This window comes from Glossina fuscipes, unplaced genomic scaffold, assembly GCF_014805625.2.
Source record: "Glossina fuscipes isolate IAEA_lab_2018 unplaced genomic scaffold, Yale_Gfus_2 28, whole genome shotgun sequence".
NCBI classification, from domain to species: Eukaryota; Metazoa; Arthropoda; class Insecta; order Diptera; family Glossinidae; genus Glossina; species Glossina fuscipes.
The window spans coordinates 8,963,124-8,981,167 of NW_023998423.1; the positions used below are offsets into that span (position 1 = coordinate 8,963,124).

Below are 18,044 nucleotides of genomic sequence, written 5' to 3' on the forward strand. Positions count from 1 at the left end.
GATGGCACATGGGAACTCACATGGGAAAGTGCGAAAGGCTTAATATTCTTCACATATGTGTTCATGATAAAGTCCGAAAAAGTACACTTTGGTGAAAAAATATTGCAAGTTGTGAGAAAATTTCCGTGTAAAGACTTTTTAAAAGGAAGGTCTTATATGAAAAGTGGCCATCAAAATAATTCAATCTATGAGGCTTTATATAAAAAGCGACCCTAAAAATGATCCAATCCAATCTATATTCAATATTGCTTATCAATGTGAGTATACCAAAGTTCGTCCAAACGTCTGAAAAAGTTGCGAACTGTCTGTCGATGGCTGGTAAGACGTCAGAATATCAAACATACAGATAAGTTGTGATCTATCTATTCAGAAAGTGACTCCGAATACATCGGTTCAATAAAATGTGGATTTTTCTTAAGTTTTATTTCCGCACGACCATAACCTGGTTTGTGACGCCGATAGCGTAGCATATAATGAAAAACCTGTTGATAATAAAATTGAAAAAAAAAAAAACTTGAAATGTTTTATAGAAAATATTGAATGTGAAAAGTGTGAAATTCTTCACTTTCCTCCCTTCCCTGTTATTCCTATTATTATGAAGTTTCATTGGGTTTTTTGCTAACTTTCTATCAAATATATTTTTGAAAAAAATTTTTCAAGACATCAAGGACAAAAGGGAACGTAGCACATTTAAGTGTACCCAAGATATCCCGAAAGTTACCTTCTCACATCTATAATAATAAATAGACACATCATGGTTTGATCGGCCTTCCTACCGTTCAGAATAGGTACATTTTGATGAATTTCTAAACGTTAAAGGGCATAATAAAATTATCGAGTTTTCAATGCTCGAAGGAAAATATGTAAAATTTGAAAATATTGCAAAATGATCGCACAATTACAAATAGAGAGTACAGTCTGTACAAAAAATCAAAATCCGCATAAAGAGTGCAACAAAATTGCATTATTACTTGTAGCGCGGGTTCAAAACTCAATTGCATTATCCATTATTTTGAAGGCACCTGAAATGAATGCAATCTCTTTTTTATACCCATCACTGTAAGATGGGGTTACAATCAATTGTTTTTTTTCAATAATGTATGTAATACCCAAAAGGAAGCCTCCGGTTGGTATTGAAAATGGGTCAGAGCAGAAGCGCCCAGTGGAGCGCAGACTTAATGCAACTCCGTTTTTTTTTTTTTTTAATTTTTGGATTTCTCCTTTTTACTATTAAAGTTAGAAGGTTGAAATTCTCCAAGTTTACTTTACCAAATACTCTACTCTTTACGCCCAAAAGTGGAAACAATCAGCCATCCCTACGAGTTACTAGTAATTAAATTTTTCTTTTTTTAAGTTTTATGCTCACTTATCATAAGGAAAACAAGACAGAATGTTTAAAACTATTTTGTACACTCCTCAAATGGTTGACACATAATATGCCTAAAAATGGGTTAATTTTAACATGAAGATGGTACGCACCATGATTCATTTTTTCTTAATAATAACTGTGATATGGGTATCAAATAAAAGAGCTTGGAGAGCAGAATGGGAAAAGTGTAGTGGTGGGTTCTATTGTTTCTTAACGAGCCCTCCCTCTCTTCGTCGCTCTTGAACTCACTTATCATAAAGTTTTGAAATAGAGATCGCTTAAGAAGCTTTGTCAACGATACGTAGGCTAAACTCGAATACTAATGCATTTATAACGAGTAATTTTATAAGAAAACTTATCACTTTATAAAGATTGTCACACCGTTAATGAGTATTTTTAAGTTTTTTAAAAAAAATAAATTCCTTTTTCGAATTTTTATGATACTTTTGACGCATTGGAGAGTTGAGATGAGTAGTTCTTATTGAAACGATTGCTGGGCATTATAAACAATATTAAATTTCCTTTCTCCTTCTCTTCTTCTTCTTCATCTTTGAAAGTTTTAATTGTTTATGGTTTGTTAACATTGACGGTCGCTTTGAGATAATAATAACCATAAAACTCTTTTGCGGTCAGACTTAATAGCTTACCGTCTTGTCTTAAAATCAGTTACGTATAAAAAAGTTTAACCTTTAAAAAGTTTAAAGTCGAGTTCACCATTTCATTTTAAACTATCTTGGATCAACAATGTAAATTTCCTCTTCAATCGTCCACAATTGCCGAGTAGGCATCTAGAAGGCTTGTTATTGAAAAAAGTTACTGTTTTCCTGCTTTACTGGATTCGGTGGATTATTTAATAAAGAGTTGACAAAGCCATTAACGATAAACACTCTCAGTGACTTTCTAAATATAGGAAATTATGGGTTTCATTATCTGTATACAATACTTTCTTTTAGAGCATCGCAAGTTCATCAGAGCGAAAGCTTCAAACAGGACGAAAGCAGTTTCATGTGTTTTTGGGATCGTAGCGTCTGCTCTTTGGAATGTGGGCGGTATACTTGCAATTACTTGCTCTCAAAAAGTAATCATCGAGCATTTGAAAAATGAAACCAAGAAAAAAAGGCAGCAAAATGCAAAAAGGCTATCACTGCTTCATGGAAACAATACGAGGTTTACATATTCATTATCGTGAAAAGTCAAAAAGGCTTGAACTTTTTTCTCCCGAACACTATTCAAGAGATACATAGATCAAGGTTCGCTATGGTAAAGGAAGGACTATTTGGTGGATTCGTATGCTGTTACTGTAAACACCGGTTTGAAGCTATTGGAAATCGCTAAGAAGTGTTAGCGGAAAATAATCTTTACCGAATCTGTTCGGGTCGTGTAGTGCTGGTAGCATACTCGCATTTAACCAATGACTTGAACGCTTGAATGCATCCTTCTACAAGCATAGACTGTTGATAGGGAAGCAGGGCTAGACATACGGGATTACATTTGAAATGTTTCAAGTCTCTAAGAGCATATTTTATTTTTTTTTGCCTTTCCAATGTTTTCTCGCTATATATGTATATCTGTAGATATAAATATATCGTTTTTTTTTTTAGTAAGAAAGTATCGAAGATGTGACCCCTAACGTTTATTTATGATATTTATTAACGTTTTCGACTTTCTTTTTTTATTTAGTCGGCACAACAGTGAAAATATTCTTTACAAGCGTTTTTTTTTTTTATGATTTCTATTTATATTTATCTAGCAGAGAACAGGTGAATAAATTTTCAATTGCATATGTCTTTTTATATATATATCGATACGATACGATGGCGACTTCAGTCTTCATTTTATATGTTAAACTTGTCGCTTGTCTCCATTCGGTTTACAATTTCACAATACCACGTTAGCTGACCTCATTTAGAATAATTGCTGAAAATTCTTATTTATTATATGTTTTTCAACTTTCTTTATCTTTCTTTATCTTTATGGCTTATCTATCTATCGATAGATATACGTGTGTGGTTTTCTGCTGGCAAACTGATTTAGTCTTTCCCAAGGTAACCACCAGACGTGACATTATATTAATTTATGAGAAGCGTAAAATTTTGATTCGGTTTATTCATTTTTACCTAGTCGTTTGTCCCTCTGTCCATTCATTGCAATTAGTGGCAATGAGTTAGCAGGCGAAACGACGACTATATAAACCTTTATATCGTTTCCATAGCAAAAGTGCATTTTGAAGTGCGCTTATGACATCGATAAAGTAAAAGTAGTTTAGAAAAAACATCAAAAAAATTATTGATATATGTTTATATATATTATCATAATCGGAATTATAAGAAACTCGTTTTGGCATTTTTTTACACTGACATTATGTGAAAAATAAACAAGAGTTCGTTTTTATATGAATTTTTAGTAATAGATATTTATTTTAACGGTAAAGTACCTTTCGGCGTCAATTCATTTTTTATTTATTTTTTTTATTTTTTCCGATTTTTAAATTCATATCACGTCTTACTCTTTACTCTCTTGTATAAACGTCGTCTTAAGTGTTTACGGTTTTTTTTTTTTTTTTTTTTTGCTATAAAAAATTAATAAAATTTAAATTGATTTTTTTTTATATGTTTATTTACATTTTTCAATTATATTAAAATAATAAATTTTCAAATGACTTCTCCCGTCACCTTCTAAACGTGCTATACGGTGTTTATAACAAACACCGTATAAAAGAAATATACACAATTTTATTATTCCCTCGATAATTAAATATGTTTTTGGCTTGATTTGAAATTCTCCAAGAGTTTACTCTAGTGTGTACAACTATTGTAATTCTCAAGTTTCTAAGTATTCTAAAATTGTATAGAAGGCTTAAATTTGACTCGATATATATTTTCCGATTTATATGTCACGGGCACAATCACATCACAAGCATGAGCACAACATACCAACAACTAAAATAACTTTTGTAAAAAAGGAAAATTTATGTTCAGTGACAGTACGTACGAAACAACAAATGTAATTTCAATAAGAAAAACACTCCTAGGAACACATTTTATATATTTATTATTTATTCATTTATTGTTTATATATTTTGTAAATACATTTTCAATGTATGGATTTAAGGGCTGCCGGATAACTTAGACCATAGATCATAGTCGCCTGTAATGAAAATTCGCGACCACTGACTTGATAATCGCAATTCTTTACCTATTCGGCTGCTCACGCTACTCCCAAGAACACAATGTTAGGCTTGTATGTATTTTGATCATTTTTTCCCTTGACAAAGCATTTGTTGAGAAAAATTTGTACAGTGTAATAATTTCGATCATTTTCCATAACTTTTCTCTACTTTCCCGGTAACATGGCAACACTGTATTGGTTTGGCAACAATCCAATCATGAATCCAGTTTCGCACTTGTTCAACTTTGCGGAGCCACGTGCCAGCCATGCCAAGTTTCCTCGATCTGAACAACTGGTAATCGGAGAGCGCCATGTCTGGTGAGTGCGCTGAGTGCGGTAGAGGTTATCATTCGAGCTGCACCAGTGTACCCTTGACAACAGTTGCAACAAGTGGCCAAAATGGTAGCTATTTTAGCCGATATAGCTTGTCTTTTTTCCAGCAATAAATCGTTCAATGTGCTGAACTAACGTCGGTACACATCTGCAGTAACAGATCCATTCGGTTTTAGCAACTCGTAATACCCTATACCTGCCTTATCCCACCATATGGTGGCCAAAATTTCTTGGCCATGAATATTTCGCTTCGTTGTCGATGTGAATGGATCGCCAGAAGTAATCCGTGACTTCTTCCGCTTGGCACTGTCGTAGTGGACCCATTTTTCGTCGCCAGTCACAATATGCCGCAGAAAATTTTCCTCCTTTTACCTGGGAAGCAATGAAAACGCTATGCTGAAACGGTTCCAAATCGTATTTGCAATCAATTGCCTTCGGGTCTTCCCCATCGCATGTAAACATTTAGAAACAGTCGACTCATCAACTGTTAAGCTATTCGAAAGTTCTTTAAGAGTTTGAGCTGACTCTTGTCCAATAAGTCTTCAAATTCATTATGTCCTCCCTTCGGATCTTTCTCAACGCATGTAAACGTGTAAAAACAGTCGATTCATCAACTGTTAAACTATTCGAAAGTTTTTGGAAGTTTGAGCTGATTTTTGTCTTCAAATTCATTGTCTTCGAACTTTTCTGGTTCTTCAGTCCGTTCTTCGTCATTGACATCAAAGTCATCACTTGTAAACCGTTGAAACCAAAACCGACAACTAGAGTACGATCACCAGCACCAACATAAGTTTTTGATAGTATTTGAAACAACAAAAGTAATGAATGTCGAAGATGCAATTTTGAGCACGGAATACACAGATACACGGAATAACTCAACAATGGGAAACTATTATTGTTTGTAAAGAAAGTGAAAATCAACGAATTTAACCATTGTGTGCTTCGCATTACTTTACCATTTTCTCCCAATGATATCGCTGATGAAAATACATGCAAGCACCTATTTTATTATCAAATATTGAAATATTATTTATCGGGTATGTGAAGATATTTACAAATATAAAATTATAGTCCATTTCTCTTCTTCTCCTTCTTCCTCGTAACTCGGCTGCAATGTTTATTAAAAAGATAGTCCAATCGCTTAGGCTTTCATATTAACGAAAGAAGAAAATTAAAGAAAAATTAATAAAAAATAATATAATGATTTTGGTCCTCTCCTATCGTTGCCAGTACGTACACCAGGAATAGATTCCTAATGTACGTGAAGCATACTTTTTAAAATACTCAGTTATGTCTTCATTTTGATAAAATTTACTGCTTCTATAAAAACACCATTTCGAAAAATTCGTGATTGTTCTACTAAGTCAGGAAATTGTAAATTTTTGTGCAATACTGTTCCAAAACGAAATCCTAGAGTATAGTAGATAGTCAGCCAATAGGCGCTGTGTGCCAAAACATCGAGAAAAAAGATCAAGTGTTTGCACTAAGTATCGTTTAGAACCATTCGGCAGTTATAGCCAATGGACTGGTCTTGTTTGCTTCCAAGTTTGGGAAAAAAAGTTAGGCTTATATAATCGATAGGCCTATATAATTTAACTTGGATAGTGGTCTTAGTTTATGACCCGAGTATCACCTAAACTCACTAAAGCGTAAAGCGCTGTCAGCTACCTTGCGAAGTAGCGCACTTCACCTATGAGTCTCTACTCGGCTTTATAAACGCGAACTGTGATTTGGATGAAATCTAACCACTCCTCGCATTAAAGCAAAAATTTTACTAGCTTTACATACTTAAGACGTATAGCCCACCTTTACAAGTTATTCTATATGAAAACGTGTGCCATTTTTGCTTTCAATCGTGCCCATAATTAAAGATATGACTTTTTCATGTATTTTACTTATTTCACTAATAACCTACTTACTCTCTATATACGAACAAACGCACACTTCATCATTTACTTAAAGACGAAAAAAAAAAAAAAAAAAAAACATGAAATTGCTTGGTGAGCATTAAAACTGTGACTAATAACCCACTAAAGTCATAAACTTGTGCCTCAGTATTCAGATTACAAAATATCATCGGTTGGCTTGCGGGTGTGAAAGGCTAACCTTAAAAACCGTAACGTTTTCCCATTTTCCATGAATGTGAATTGGTTTTCATTTTAATTATGAAATTTTTTTTTTTTTTTTTTTCTTTCGACATTGACGCATAATAAATAAAAATTATATTAAAATGTTATTGCCATTCGTTTTCTTTTCTTTTATTTTGCTTTTTTAGTGAAATGCTTCGAAATTATGTTGACTTTCACTGAATTTCATTAGGAGCAGAAACATAAAAATATTGCTTAACGTGTAATAAAATGTTTTAAATTGAAGATGAGTCTAAGCAAATAAGAAAATTTTTTCTTTCTATTGAAACGAATCTTGTATGCCCGTCAGCTGAGGACGTAAAGTTTTTTATTACCTTAAAGTTTCAGGGCCGTTTTGAATGGTTTTTTTATTTATTACATAATATATTGAGATCAGTGTCTTCATACTTCCACTACGAGTAAAGTTCATTAGCTTAATAAACTATATAATCGAAGAAATGTGTCAAACCTTTTTATCATCACTGCTATTAAAATTCATTTAAGCAGAGAAAAAAAAACTCTAAGATTATTATCTTAAAGCACTAGCACTAGGTCATCGGTCTTATTGAAAATTCTACCGCAATTGAGATTTGAACTCGCGACCATTTCAGTGGGTGTTAACTCGTAAGCCATAACAAATTTAAAAATTTTTTTTTTTGGACTTTAAACAACAACCATACGAATGCTGGATTTTGATTTTGCTGCATCAACATTTACAGAGACGAGAGTTGCATTAGACGACCCATGGCCAGTAGGTTAAAATCTTAGAGCACTAGCACTAGGTTATCGGTCTTATTGAAAATTCTACCGCACTTGAAATTTGAACCCGCGACCATTTCAATGGGTGTTAGCTTAACAACAATACGAACGCTGGATTTTGGTTTTGCTGCATCAACATTTACAGAGACGAGACGGCCCATGGCTAACTATACAATAATCATCTATATAGATATACAGAACTTTAGAGGCTCTGCTGCTTGAATTCTTAGAAGTTACAAATGAATGAAAGAAATTAGTCCACCATCTGCCTCCGTTAATGGATATAAAAGGCACTTAATTAACTCCAAATGAAAAGAAAACTATGTGGAAACAAAACAGCAAATAAAAAAAAAGCCTTTAAAAGCAAATGTTATGCTGAAATAGGTTTGTTTTTTATTTTTTATTTTTTTTTTTTGTTTTCGACTAAACCAGATACCCTGCCACTGTTTGTAAATGGCAGACATATATAGTCAGTTAACTACAACATTTTTTTAACCGGCCTTCTTCAACGTTAAAGCAAAAAAAAAAAAAAAAAAAAAAACAAAGTTAAAAAAATGCGTGCAGACTTATAACAGAGGCACATATGCACACATCCCATAAACGCATAAAGTCATTAAGCGCTTAGCTAAGAAGCCAAACTATGGCTTAAAAGGCCTAAAACATTTCGTAAAAGTAAAAACCATTTTCAACATTATTGAATGATTTACAGCAAACGCAAAAGCACAAGCAAAAGCAAAATCATCTAAAATGCACCAAAGTGTGAATGCGAAATAAACAAAAATGTTACAAGAAAACGAAACAAAACTAACAAATTAAAAAAAAAAACAAATATAAAACTAAGTTAAACGAAATTAAAGTTTTTTTTTTTTTTTTTGGGCGAGCATTGCCGTAAGCTATTGCTGCGAGTCTGCATTGATTTGTAATAAATTGGGCGAAACATGGAAAACGAAAAAAAAAAAAATATATATATATATATATATATATATATATAAATAAAAACAGAAGTTTGCGGTGAAATGAAAAGTAGTTTTTCTTCACGCAATCACTAACAACAGCAATAACAACAACAATAATAACAACAACAGTGACAGTACTTAGTAGGCAATGTCTGGATTTGTTCAAATGCTCGCCTGCTCAGACTTACAACAAGTGGAAATATGCACAAATTTATGAAAATGGAAAGTTGTTGTCGTTTATGGCGAGTTTTTTTTTTCTTCTCTTTTTTCTTTCTTTCTTTTCCTTCTTCTCCACTACGTACTCATGCATCTCCTTCTTTTCATCTACCTTTCTTGTTTTAGAGGATTTTCAAGTTTTAACCTCTCATCGCAGAGTCATTTTGCTTTTTGCATAAATATTTATGAAAAATTAATACATCGACAATAGGTTTTTGAGAAAAACAAAAAAAAAATTAGGTCTTCTTTAACCTTCGAAGTAAGACGTAGGAAAAAAGCAGCTTAGAAGATTATTTATTATAAAGAACAGTATTTTCTCTAATCAACTTCAGGTCTGCGTCTGATAGTGTCAATGCAAAAATTGTATTGCGAGTGTGAACAAATCTCTGTTGATTTTTCACAAAAAATTTAAATGCGTTTCGCCAAAAATCTTTTCATATCTTAGATAAATCTTTTGGGGACGTGCCACAACACTGTAATCGCTAAGAAGCTTAGGCACGAAAATCCATGTTTTCAGCAAATGACGTTTTTCTTTGGCACAGAACTCATTACCTATTCGCACATCCTAAAAACTCGGTTGTCTATGCTGTGCAGGATAACGTATGTAAGTTACGTAAGCCTTAAAGAGAATACAACCAAAATCGGAATTTCACTCACTATCTTATATAACAGTATTAGTTGCGGGATTCTCGAAAAAACAACATATTCCAGTGTCGCAATATTTGTTTTCCTTTAAAGTTTCTTTTGAGACGAATTCTGTTTGTCTGGCTTTACTTTTGAGTATAATGCTAACCACATTGAAAGCAAATTTTTTTTTGCGTTGTTTTACGTAAAAGGTCTTTTTTTTTAAATTGTACATGCCTCAGGTTAGACTCGTGCCGTTAGATTGAGAACAGGGCAGATTTTATGCACAACTTATTTACAGAAAATTATTTGCAAAACTACAAAAGGAAAGTAAATACTCTGCTAATAAACCTTCTGAAAATAGAAAGCCACGAATATAGATATTTTCATATCCTACCTATCCTTTGTGGTATAGAGTATATTTTATAACCGATCGATTCAGAATCGTAACTTGAACTGATCTAAGCCTGTCTGTCCGTCTGTCCATCTGATATCTGTGTATATAAATTTGTCTTCAAGTTACAAGGTCGCAGCTTTCAAGATATTTTTATGCAATTTGGTACAGTAATGTGTTTTGATCCAAGGACAGGCGCTATTGAAAATGGTTTTGATCAGCCCTCTCTTGCAATTGCAATTTTCAAAAATTTCTCGGCAAAAGTGGCTAAGCATTTTGACATTCTAAATTGGTATGTAATCTTTGGATCGGCTTGGGTAATTTTTGAACCTCTCGCATATAATGAAAACTGAAGTTCTTACGACAAAAAGGTATAATTTTCAATGCTTCATAATTAAAATTATATCATAATAATAATTTAACACAAAAAATTAACTGCACCAAATTTGGACCATCTCGGTCTATTTTTTGAATTCTACCGTGGTAAGCATTTTCATGAAAATTGACCCATAATAGTAATTTCATTCAAAAATAAGAATTGTGTTAGAGAATGCGGTGTGGAGTAATTAATAATCGACCTTGCCCGACCACAATGTTCTTATTTGTTTTAAGTCCACAACAAGTAGAAGAAACATTTATTTGCTGTCTCCCCTTCCTCACGTGTTAAAAATCCCGTTTTCTCCGAAATTATGACAAATTTTAACAAATTTTTGATTTTCGTAACAATGCATGGCCAGTGATGAAAGTAAGAGCTGATAAGTCCTCCTAAATACTTGCTTTTAAAATTCTTTGAAAACTTAATGATTTTATACTCGACACAATTTGTGATATAAGTGTACCTGATGTTGCGTATGTATACAACAGCCAAAGGACTTCACATACACTCATCTTTTTGTTGTATCGCTCGGTCCAGAATTACTTTCTAACATAAGCTTGTCTAACCTTGTCTTCTTCCGTGCAACATGCTGGCCTCAATTTTCGAGATATTTTGATGAAACTTGGTCCACAGGCTTATTTGTGGCCAACGAAAAACACTATTGAGAACTGTTCCGATCGCACTACTTTTTCGATCATTTCTCCTATAAAGCTTCAATTTCAAAAGTCATTATATTCGTCACTCTAAGATGAAGCAGCGCATTTAATAATGAACCATGGCTCGCTACAGTGATTTCACACGTTTGTTACAAAAAAAATTCATGTTTTATTTAAAATATTCCGAAAAAATGCTTTTCGTCAAGTAATTCGTCTTTCTTTGTTTTTACACTAGCCGTCGAGAGACTGGAAGTGTATTCATTTTGTCAAAATGGTAGCTTCGGAAACCCTTTGAAGTATGTATATATTCTCAGTCAATCTTAAATTCTGAATCGAACCAAATGTTTTTGCCTATTCGTCTGTGCAAATATCTGTACTGAATATTCTTCCGGTCGCAACGATAATGGCGCGTCGTCTACAAATTTGGCAAATAAACAAAAAATCTTTGCACTTTTTGAATTTTGATATTGAAAATGGAGTAAGGCGGTCAGAGGAGACGCAGACATTATCATGTAAGCCCACCGCTATCGAAAACAATAATATTGGATTCCTTGGTGGTTACTTGCAACACTTGTAAATGAGGACGTTAAAAATTTCCACGTATATATTATATGGGTGATACTAAAATACCAGAAACCTCCCTCTCCCCCCCCGTACAATTTACACTTTTTTAGAGTTATTTTTCTTTAAGAGAACACTGGAGGATGTAAAATATTCGTTTACAGTCGAATATAATTTTTGTAGTTTTTTTTTTTTTTTTTGGTTTTTTTTAAATTCCATTTTGAGGTCTAAGATTTCTAAGATGGGGTCACGATCGGGCGTCTTGCGAAAGAGTTTGCATCAGCGTATACATATTTGTAACGTTGCTATGGAATCTACTGATTTTGCTCCATTGTCGTGATACTTTTGCAGTAAGATTCGTGCTTTTATGCCTATTCATGTTAACTCAGAGATTGAAGTAATCTGTCGAACAGTAGTTGAAAAATAGAGTGAGGTAAAAAATAAGGTTTTTTTTGATTTAAAAAAATCTGTTTTTCTAGTTTCTAAAAATATATTTTACAAGAATCTGTTCTGGAGGTTTACGTGAAAGGCGCAATTTTCTTCTATAAAAAACAAAAAGAAAATCTTTACAAAATTTGTTTTATGCTTTTTACGGAAAACATTTTCAAGGAGCACATATTATTTGAGAGGGAATTGAAAAACAAACTTACATCCTCAAGTTTTTTATGAAAAATACATCTTCGCTATGTTATCCTTTTAATCAGCAGGTATCCCTCGTATAATGCTTGTAAAACTAGGTTTCGATACGGTTTTACTATAGCAGAGGATTACAAAAATGTTGAATGTTGAATTTACTTTTTTTTTTATACCCTTCACCATTTGCAGTGCAAGAGAATATGTATCCACCGCCCGATAGTAGAATGAGATAGACCCACCTTTGTTTATTCCTAAGTATATAACTTATTTTCTTGTGTTCAAACTGAAGGCCGCAATTTTCCAAAAATTTTACTGAAATATGCTCAAGTGATGTGCTGTGGCGGACGCCGTTGAAAATGGACCACTTGTTTGATCACTTTTCACATAACATCTTACTTTGAAAAGTCTTTATAAAAATGACCGTATTAAGCGAAGTCGCGTTGGGTATTCAATGGTGGACCCTGCCACTCTATGAATGAATGGAATGAAATTTCAGTCTTAAATAAAAATAAAATTGAAATTTTACGCTTTGCTTTAGATTTGGTTTTAATATAACTCGAGAGACCTTTGCCTTGATTGTTATTACATCTTAGTTTAAATAAATCGATAAAAAAAATTTCCATACAACAGGGTCTGAATTAATCGTGTCATACGAGGGACGCTTGTGTATAATATACCATACAATAGTATTTTATAGCATAATGTATTATAGCATACATAAGGTATATACATAATCGCTTTGGTATATTATTTATTACCATATCTTTAGTATTTCCGCATACTTTACGGTTTAAAACTCATTGGTACACAGAGACATATAAAACTAATGTATTTTATGCTTCAACATATCGATTTGTTGCGGTTGGCAAGCTTTTGCATAAATATCTATTAGTTAAAAAAAAAAAATGGATGTCTATAAGAAAGCGGGAAATTAACTTTTTACAACCATTGCTAAATTTTTATAGCCCTTGCCAAAACATAAAGGTACACAAACTATGTTGCAAGCGTATATACTAGAACAGCAGTTAATTGAAATGGCGTATGTATAAGATTCAGCTCAAGTGGCAACAAATCTTTCTCACTTACTTAGTTTAGAGTTTAAATTCTCTCCTGATCGCATAAGATGTTCTGGCAATTTTGCATTTAGCTTTTATCTATATTACAGGATAGTTATAGTAGATGTTATTATAGTAATAAATAATGAGAGTTAATTAGTATTACACAACGGCTTACATCACAAAAACCAAATTAAATTTTTATTTATTTATTCGCATTTTATTTTATAATTTATTAGCATAAATTTATATTTATACATATAGTATAAAATTAATAAATTATCTGCTCATAGCTTGAATGCTTATAAAAATATACATAAATATCTTTAAAGAAGATTGAAAAACAATAAAAAAGGAAATCACGTTAAGCTTGAGACGACTGTTTTGTTACCTAACAGATGGTAATATTTTCCTTTTCTAAGAGTGATGCAATCAGTTTCCTATTACTTGTGTATAGAACGATTTGGCAGGACTTTCACAGAAAGACTTCAGTTTCCGCATTAACTTCATCACTTGGTCCAAATCTTTTTACTTAAAGTATCCCTTCGAAATTTTCAACCAGATAACACTCGTTGGGGCCTAGATCTGAAAAAGTCTGTGACTAGCATGGAAATTAGTTCAACTCAGGAAATTTTACAATGCCGTAGTGTAACGCAACAGCTTTCTCTCAGTCAAACTTCCAAGCAAAATCAAGTGAATCTATCTAATTTTCAAAACTGATTCAATCTAAGTAAAAAAAAAAATAAATAAGAAAATGCTGTTCCCACCACAAAACACTAAAAGAAAAGTTAAATTTCGAGACTTAATTATATAGAGTGGGTTTGGCCGATTGTTTTCCAAGTTTGCAGAGATCCTGTGAAAATTATTTCTAATTTATTTTTTGGAAATGTTATCGTTGCATCTGTTGTAGTAACATGTAATCAGTAATGACTGCAGAACACATAAAGCAGAGAAGAGAGATTCGAGTTTAGCTTATGCTGTAGGCGTATCCTATGACCGATTTGATCCGCTCTTAATAACAATCTTTTTGCCAAATTCAAAGCTGATATATTAATTTTTATGACCGGCAGAATTTTTACCACAAACAGACACACAAAAGGAAGGACGGACATTCATATATATATATTCGGAAGTTGTTATTGATTACAAGCACAGATACTTTAGGGTTTACCTGAGGTTTACCTTCTTCCGGAACGTTTTAACAAGATGATCATGTCTTTATCTTTTAGTGTTGAGTAAAAAAATACCAAACTATATGTCAATGACTTATATATTATTATATATTGTCTGAGTTTTTAGCCAAGTATGGACAACGAATTCTAAAAAAAACTCTTTTGTTTGTTTCAGAATTAAAAAGAAAAAAAAACAAAAGATTCTTTATAACTAAATGGGTTTATTGTAAAACTTGCTAATGATGTACATTATATACAAACATATATGCATAGAATTTTTATATCTATCCCCAAAGTATGAGAATATACTCATTTTGTTAGAACGTTTGTAACACCTAGAAAAGAGCATCAGGGTTTCTATAGAAATGCTTCATCGGTATCAAATTCTGAATCGATTTATGCGTGTCCGTCCGTCCATCTCTATTTTATCTGCGATAAACATTCGCTTGGCTGTAAAAATTAGAGATATTACTATAACAATATTGGCAGTTCCTGTAAGCTGATTATTGTTGAAAATGGGCAAAATCGGTTGGAAGACACGCCTACCGTATCATCTAAACTGAAAAAACATTGCTTTCAAGCCCAAAAAAGAATAGGCGTTTTACTTATTATTTTTAAAATTTAAATTCCACGGACGATCTCTGGATGGTATCTCTGCAAAATGGGCAAAAAGTACAACGCCCACTCAATATTGTAAGCTATCGAAATTTCATTTTCTTCGAGTTTGTCTTAAGATAAAGATGGTGAACATGGATGGTTCGGCCGTAGTTTATCATGCTCTTATTTGTTTAGATTTCTTGTTTTTTTTAATTTTTATTTACTATCAGGTTTTACAATTTTAATTAATATAAACAATTGACAAAGTATGCGACATTATCTTAAGATATTCCAACAACAGAGTGCTTTTTATTTTAGAAAAAAAAAAAAAAATAATAATAATAATAAAAAAATTAGGTGATGTTAATAAAAGACTAATAAATCAAGAAAAGCTAGTAAAAATGCCATAAACGTATATATATATATATATATATGTATATATAAGAAATAGTAATAAAAATCAGCTTAAAAAAAAAATAAACTACCGTAAAAAGGTAATAACTTAATTAATAAGATAAAAGAAATAAAATCGATTTAATCACATATCTAAGATGATTGATGTTTAATAGTTTAGTTTACATCTCTCTTCCAAACAATTAGCGAAATTGTCAATACAGTGCTTAAGAACAGATTGCTTCAAAGTTCAACTATTGGAAATATTTTAGAAAGGCTGCGAATAATGTTGATGCTCTTAATTTAAATGATTTGAAAGCCGTTAACATGGGTTTCAGAGCGATTTTTCTACATCAGATAATCATAAGATTTTGTTTCAATTTTTTTGTTGCAATTTAATTGAATTTCCATAAATACGGAATTGAGATACAGCGAAGATTTAGCTGAATTGCGCAATTTGTACATTTGAAGCCTAAGAACCTAATTACAATTCAAGAAGTCTTAAAATATGTAAGTAAACAAGTAAGACCACTACAGTCAGGCAAGGCCGAATATATAGAACACAAGAATTATACGTTGTTTTTATATAAAAGCATATTTTTTATGTGAGTATTTATGGGGAAGGTGGCCTAATGTATCACAAGTTTAATCCTTACATCGGGCAGGATGCAAAAATAGGCGTAGTTGATCTAAATTTTTATATGAAATTAATAATATGGGTCATGTTTCATCACCACATGCAAAAACTCAGACCTTTCCGCTCTACAAATAATCAATTTTCGTAAAAATCCTTACTGGGGTAGAATTCAAAAAATAAACCGAGATGGTCCAAATTTGTTAATATGGTTAATTTTTTATGTCATATTACTGCTTTGATATAATTTTCATCATGAAGCATTGAAAGTTATACCTTTTTGCCGTATGAACTCCAGCTTTCGCTATACGAGTGGGTGTTCACAAACTGACAATGCTAGTTCAAAGTTCTCATACCAATTTTGAATGTCGAAATGCTACTACTTAGCCTCTTTTAACGGGAAATTTTGAAAATTGCAATTTTTTTCCATATAGCGACTTTTCCGAATAGGGCATTGTATGGGGTGCAGTTCGTCCTTGGGGCAAAACACGTCACTGTACTAAATTGCATCAAAATATCTAAAGAATTGCGACCTGTAGCGTGAACATAAGTTTACATGGACAGACGGACAGACAAGCCTAGATCAATTCAGATTACGATTCTGGATCCATCGGTATAATTAAAGGTTAGTCGATCTTAAGCCATTCGGCGTGTTACGTACATTCGCACCAATTTAATATATCCTGTATCACAAGTGCTGTAGGGAAAATGTGTCAATCAATTACTCATCAAACTCCGTATCAGGATTTCAAATAACATTATTGTTTAACTATCAGTTTAAGAAAGTCGGCAAGGCACGGGCATTAAGAAGAGCAGAAGATCCGATAAGAATATAAGGTTAGAAATAAACACCATTTAGACTGCTACTGAGAACACTAAGCGGATTAAAAACCTCATAATTTTAACCTGCATTGGTTAAGTTTACTGAAAAAAGAAGTACGAAGTCGTGATTTAGGAAAAGGGTAGCGCATCAATCAGCGTTAGTCAGCAAATTGTTTTCAAACACTTCCGAGTGATGGAAATAATTCAGAAGTGTTGCAAATGTTAAGTCGTAAGAAAGCGCATAAAGTTTTGCTCAAACGATACAAAAGATAGCCGTTCTTTGTATCCAAATGTCATTGGAGATGAAAAATAGATTTACTTTGAGATTCCCGAACGGAAAGATGATAGACCGATCACCGTAACATCTGCGTCGATGACTAAGCCAAATCGCTTTGGTAAGAAAAAGACACTGTGCACGTGAAATCAGAAGGGTAGGCTATCAGCTATCAAAATTTAGTGAAACGGGTGATATCAACGTTGCCAGCAACAACTAATCGATTTGAACGACACCTGATCGTTTTTTTCATGTCTATGCTTCATCACATGCGGCAAAACCGATTCACGACACGTTGAATAGAACTGGAAAGAGATAACCTACGTGTCGCGCTCTCCACGCTTGGATATTTCCAATTACTACTTGTTTGCCACGCACTTGGTAAGCAGTCCTGCGTAGGGGTTATGAATTCCACAACTTTTTAGCGCTTGCAAAGAAAAGCCTCAATGATACTAAATACTTATGGTCAGGCAGAATCATATTCATCGTCCGTTCAGATCTAGGAAACGAGATTTTTTCATATAGATGTCCAAGTGCTCGAGTATAGATGGACTTGAAGGAAGACTAGATTTTCTAATGTCGAGATACGTTTGAGCAAAATTTTACCCGATATTCTTCCATAGTGGCGTTTATTAAAAACACCTATTAATAACGCCATGCAACTTATCGGTAGAAATATGACCTAACCCACCATATACGTTCGCCCCATAAGATATAAGAGACACAACTAGACATTTGATCAGTCTTAACTTTCTAACGAGAGGAACATAAGATAAAGCAAGCCTCAGCTTCTTTAGAACACTGTGGATACGCATCATCATAAAATTAACATAATCCACAGCACTTAAGAGACAGTTGAGCCTGAACCTAACAATTCACTAACAAACTCAATAGCTTCACCGAACATTCTTAAAAGATGGCAA

The 18,044-nt window shown here is 32.9% G+C and overlaps 1 protein-coding gene across 4 annotated transcripts in view; it reads left to right on the forward strand.

The window, feature by feature from the left end:
- Positions 1-18,044, forward strand: part of LOC119636680 (putative GPI-anchored protein pfl2) — a 112,206-nt gene that overhangs the window by 33,193 nt on the left and 60,969 nt on the right. The window lies entirely within an intron of this gene.